A 6000-nucleotide genomic window follows, 5' to 3' on the forward strand; every position below is an offset into this window, starting at 1 on the left:
AATGCTGGAGAGGGTGTGGAGAAAAGGGAACCCTCGTATACTGTTGGTGGGAATGTAAATTGGTGCAGCCACTATGGAAAACAGTATGGAGGTTCCTTTAAAAACTAAAAATTGAGTTACCATATGATCCAGCAGTCCCACTCCTGGGCATATATTTGGAAAAGATGAAAACTCTAATTTGAAAAGATACATGCACCCCAATGTTCATAGCAGCATTATTCACAATAACCAAGACATGGAAGCCACCTAAGTGTCCATCAACAGATGAATGGATAAAGAAGATGTGGTACATATATACAACAGAATATTACTCAGCCATAAAAAAGACTGAAATAATGCCATTTGCAGTAACATGGATGGACCTAGAGATGATCATACTAAGTGAAGTAAGTCAGACAAAGACAAATATCATATGATATCACTTGTATGTGGAATCTTAAAAAATGGTACAAAGGAACTTATTTACAAAACAGAAACAGACTCACAGACATAGAAAAACTAACTCACAGTTACCAAAGGGTAAGGAGGGGAGAGATAAATTAAGAGTTTAGGATTAACAGATACAAACTACTATGTATAAAATAGATAAACAAGGACTGGCCTACTGTATAGGACAGGGAACTATGTTCAATATCCTGTAATAATTCATAATGGAAAAGAACCAGAAAAAGCATATATATATATATATGTATGTGTATATTTGTGTATATATATGTATGTGTATATATGTGTATATATATACATATGTGTATATATATATGTAACTGAATCACTTTGCTGTACACTAGAAACTAACACAACATTGTAAATCAACTATACTCCAATTAAAAGAAATAAAATTGGGGTAAAACTCACATAATATAAAGTCAGCCATTGGAAAGTGAACAGTTGGATGGCATTTAGTGCACCTCAAGTGTTGTGCCACCACCACCTCTGCCCAGTCCCAGACGCTTCATCCCCTAAAAGGAAGCCCTAAACTCACCAAGTGCTTGCTCCCCATCCTGCTCTCCCTCGAGTCCCCGGCAACCTCCAGTCTGCTTTCTGTCTGGATTTTAAGTTGCTTCTGTGAGTGTGTGGTAAAGTGCATATTAACAGAAAAGTTGCCATTTTAATCGCTTTTAGGTGTACAATTTAGTGGCATTAATTATGTTAACAGTGTTGTGCAACCATCGCCAGTATTTCCAAAGCTTTTTCAACATCCCACATGAAAACTCTATACCCTTTAAGCAATAACTCCCCTTTCTCCTCTCCCCCAGCTCCCATTACCCTCTGTTCCATTGTACTCTCTGTCTCTATGATTTGCCCATTCTGAATGCTTCGAGTGGAGTCATACAGTGTACATCCTTTTGCTTCTCATTTATTTCACCTAGCACGATGACTTCAAGGTTCACCCATGTTGTAGTCTGTGTCAGAAGTCCGTTCCTTTTTATGGCTGAATAATATTCCATTGTATGTATGCACCATATTTTGTTTATCATTCATCTCTTGATGGACACAGGTTTTTTCCACTTTGGGGCTATGGTAAATAACACTTGCATGAACATTTGCATGCAAGTATCTGTTTTAGTCATTTTCAGTTTATTTGCGGTATATATGTAAGGGTGGAGTTGCTGGGTTATATGATAATTCTGTGTTCAACTTTTTGAGGAACTTCCAAACTGTTTCCACAGAGGCTGCATTGTTTTATATTCCCACAAGCAATTAAAGATTTCTCAGCAGAAATTGAGGGTTCCAATTTCTCTAAATCTTTGCTAATGCGTCATTTTCCATATTTTTGTTTATAGTCATCCTGGTGGGTATGAAGTGGCATCTCATTGTGGTTTTGATTTGCATTTCCCTAATGACACTGAGCATTTTACATGTGCTATTGGCCATTCAGCTATATCTTCTTCGGAGAAATGTCTAAATCCTTTGCCCATTTTGTTGTTTGTCTTTTTGTTATTGAGTTGTAGGAGTTCTTATGTATTGTGGATATTAAACCCTTATCAGATATATAATTTGGAAAAAATGTTTTCACATTCAGTGGGTTATCTTTTCACTCTCAGGATAATGTATATTTGTTTTTATATTTATGGTATTTAAGTTTTTTTATTTCAGTAGTGTTCTTTATAAGAATAAAAAATGTCTCCTCTCCCCTTGGCTAACTTTGGTATATTGTATTTGATTTGATATTTTTTACTACATTGTCTATGTGGCAATTACTAAACTTATTTTACATTTCCTTTTCTCTCTCCCTCCTCCTAGGTTTTTGGTTTTGTCATTTCTTTGTCATAACATATAAGATTCATATTATTTCTCCATGCTTGTCCTTATGTTTGTCTTGGTCTTTATACAGAAATAAATTCAGTGCTCACCAACACATTTTTTGCCAAAATCTCCCTAGTTATCTCTTGGTTAGATGAAGTTCATATTTAAGTGGACTCCTTAGTCAGGATTCCTGAATGTTGTATTTCTAGAATTCTTGCATTTTAAAAACTTCTTCAATACCTTTGATATTTGAAAGACTATTTGGCTTAATATAAAATTCCTTGGCTCACATTTTCTTGAGACTTTAAAGATATACTTTACTTTTGTTTTGCTTTGTGTATTGCTGCCAAGAAGTCTAAATCCAAGTGATGTCCTCTGCTTTATAAACAGCTTGGCCTCTAACCTTGAGAACTGAAGGATTTCCCCCTTTATCTTTAAAGTATGATTGTTTTAATGAAGTATGTCTCATAGTTGGCTATTCTGGTTCAATATTTTAAGGTATGCAGTTGGTCCTTTCAAGGTATATATTTTGTTCTTTTATTTCAAGAAAGTTTCCTTGGATTATAGTTTTAAAGATTAGTGCTGTTTAGTTTTTTCTGTTTTCTAGGACTTCAATTATAAGTATGTTGGATCTTCTTTTCTTACCTTTACATCTATCTCACTTTCTCTCTGATCCCTTTTACCTTTTCTTAATTCCATTTTCATCATTTTGGCTATATTTATTCCTCTCCTCAGTGCTTCTCATTATATTTTCAATAGAATATTTTCCCTTGTGCCCCTTATAATTTAATCTTAATTTTTGAGATGATTTTCAGTTTCTTTCCTGAGTTTGATCAACTCATATTTCTTTCTATCTTGGAGGAAGTTTTTTTGGATTTCCAAATTTCTTGGCACATCTTCAGATATTTTTAGTACCTTCACAATTTTGTTCAAGGATATCTATGATACTTGATGTTGGTTGAGAGGTGAGTTTTCCCCTGCTCTTTTGGGGAATTGGGAGAGGACTGGACAATTTTTATCAGATTCTCATGTTCTGTTTTCTTCTTACATGTTTGTATAAGAACTGCCATTTTCTGTTATTTGAAATGCATTATATTTTCCTGGACCAGCAATAACAGATGATTTTTTTTTTAAGTCAGGAGTAAGGCATTTGCATGGCTTACTAAGTTTCCTAATTCCAGTGTACCTTCTTCTCTTAGTGTAGTGAAGTTCAATTTCTTCAACAAATGTTACCTTCTGGAGGAGGGGATGTTACCTGATTCTGTGATTTCTTTTTGTTTCTATAGGATCCTTAATTTCTACCTCTTGCTTCCTCCCTCCCCCTCACAATCAAGTTCTTCCCCCTCTTCTAGAATGTGCTTTCCCCAAATTTCCATCTCAAATTCCGAACACTTTCAAGTCCTTTCTTTCCTGTCCCTTTTAGCCAGTGCTCAGATCTACCAGGTCTCCGAGCTGTTCTCAGAATTTCTTCAACCAGGGTGGATGCATCTCTCTGGGGGTGATTTTATCCATGTTCTCCCACAACTAGGCAGTCCCCTGCTCTTCTCTTCTATTTCCTGTGTAGTTTCTCTCTGATTCTCTACTTCAGCATGGATTCTAGGGCTGTCTCAAGTTTGTTTCTGATACTTCTTTTCCTACTTACATGATAATTATAGTTTTAGGACTTTTCTCCTTTTGAGGACGACATGCTGTATCATGTTTTTAAGGGTAGTTTCACTTGAACTCCTTTGTTATTTGTATGTTTTTGTCGGATGTGTGGATATACTCTTATCTGGACAGCTGCAGTTATCCCATGAGAACCAGGAAGTCTCTGTTCTTTATCCTTTATCTTATTCTTTGTCCTTTATCATAAAAGAAGGATGTCCAGAACTTAGCCCTCAGTTTTGTTTCAGGATCAAATGAGGTAATGCAGATAGAATCCCTAGCCTAGTACATAGCATGTTACGTGCTCAGCAATTTTAGTTGCCATTATTACTGTTATTGCCCTTGTTATTCGATTCACGTTGTGAGTCTTCTGCACGTTGGGTGTTTCACAGGGTCCTCATGCATCAAGGATCCCCAGGGAAGGAGAATCTGAGTTTTAGTTCTAGATTCTCTCTTAGTAGCACGTGTTTTCCTTCCCACTTCGAGTCTGACAAGCATCTACCATTTCTAGAAATATATATATTTTTAATGTTCCAATATTTTTCTACTGAGGATAAATGCTTCTTCAAAAGCAATTAACCATAAAAGCAGATGGGGTGGTGATGGATACAAACGCCTGTGGATCCCAGCAGGGCGACCAGGGTGGTGGCCCCGCCTCTCCCTCTGCCTGAGCTGCCTGCCTGTGGTCCCCCTGCCATTTGGTATTTTATAAGATTCTCTTTTCTAAACCGAGCTGTTCCTCCTGTCTTCCGCTTTGCTTTTGTCTCTCCCGTTCCCCGATGCCTCATCCTCTTCTTGCTCTCTCTCCCGTTCTCTGCCCTCTCTTGCACCTTCCCCCACAAATAGGTGATTGCTCTACAGTGTGTCACTTGAACAAATAGCTTATATTTAGAACATTCCTCCTCCCAGACTGGAGTTTACATGTGCCCTCTCATTCAGTTTCCACTTCTCTTTCCAGCTGCCTTGGCTAAACCATCCCTGCCTCAAGTACAGACTGTAGAACGTGACACATCCTGGCTGAAGGACTGGCTTAAGGTGGGGCCCTGGGAAACACTTGCCCTTGGACCTCAAGCCTTTAATGAACAATGCTGGTTCTCGTAACGCCCCTCAGGCAATGACATGTACTATGTACGGAGCAGTTGTGGCAGCACAGAAGTAAAGAATACTCAATTGTCATTGCTCAGGAATCCATGGAAATCATTCCAGTCCAACTTGCTGACTTCAAAGCAGGAGATGCTCTTTGCAGTGCTCTTTCCCCAGGACTCAGGTGGGTGGTGAACATGCCCTGAGCCCCTGGGCAACGTGGTAGCTGAGTCATGGCCTCAGAGACGCCCAGTCCCAGTGCTGGAACCTGTGGATGTTACCTTACATGTCAAAGGAGACTTTGCAGGTGTAATAAGTTAAGAATCTGGAGAGATTATCCTGGGCCATCTGCAATCACAAGGACCTGTGTCAGGGGGAGGCAGGAGCTCAGACAGGAAGTGGGGGGTTCAGACAGAAGCAAGAGGGTTGCAGTGATGTGAGGAAGGGTCACAAGCCAAGGAACACAAGTGGCCTCCAGAAGCCAGAAAAGCAAGGAGACGGGTTCTCCCCAAGGGTTTCCAGAAGGAACGGGCCCTGCCAATACCTTAACTTTAGCCCAGAGAGACTGACTTGGGACCTCTGACCTCCAGACCTGTAAGAGATACATTTGTGTTCTTTCATACCACTGAATTTTTGCTGATTCATTGCGGCAACAATTAAAAATGAATACAGGCAGTGTTAGTTCCCCGTTGACAAAATGCATTTATTCTTCACTTAAGATTCAATGCCAGCAGTTAAGGACTCGTCCAAGTTCACAGGGACGGCTATAGACAAAGTGCTGATTAGAACTGGAGTGACTGTTTCTATCAGTTGCTTTTGACGTATAACAGATAACCTGGAACTTAGTGATTTAAAACAATGCACATTTATTCAGCTAACCACCCTACAGGTCATAACTGTGAGCTGGCTCAGCTGCGTGGGGCTTCTGGTGTTGACTGGACTGAACCACGCATCTCCCGGCGGGCGCCAGGTCCTGTGGGGCTTGGTGTGCTGGCAGGGCCTCAGGCGGGAGGGTTTACCTCTGCA

This window comes from Balaenoptera physalus (genome assembly GCF_965194825.1).
Source record: "Balaenoptera physalus genome assembly, chromosome: 21".
NCBI classification, from domain to species: domain Eukaryota; kingdom Metazoa; phylum Chordata; class Mammalia; order Artiodactyla; family Balaenopteridae; genus Balaenoptera; species Balaenoptera physalus.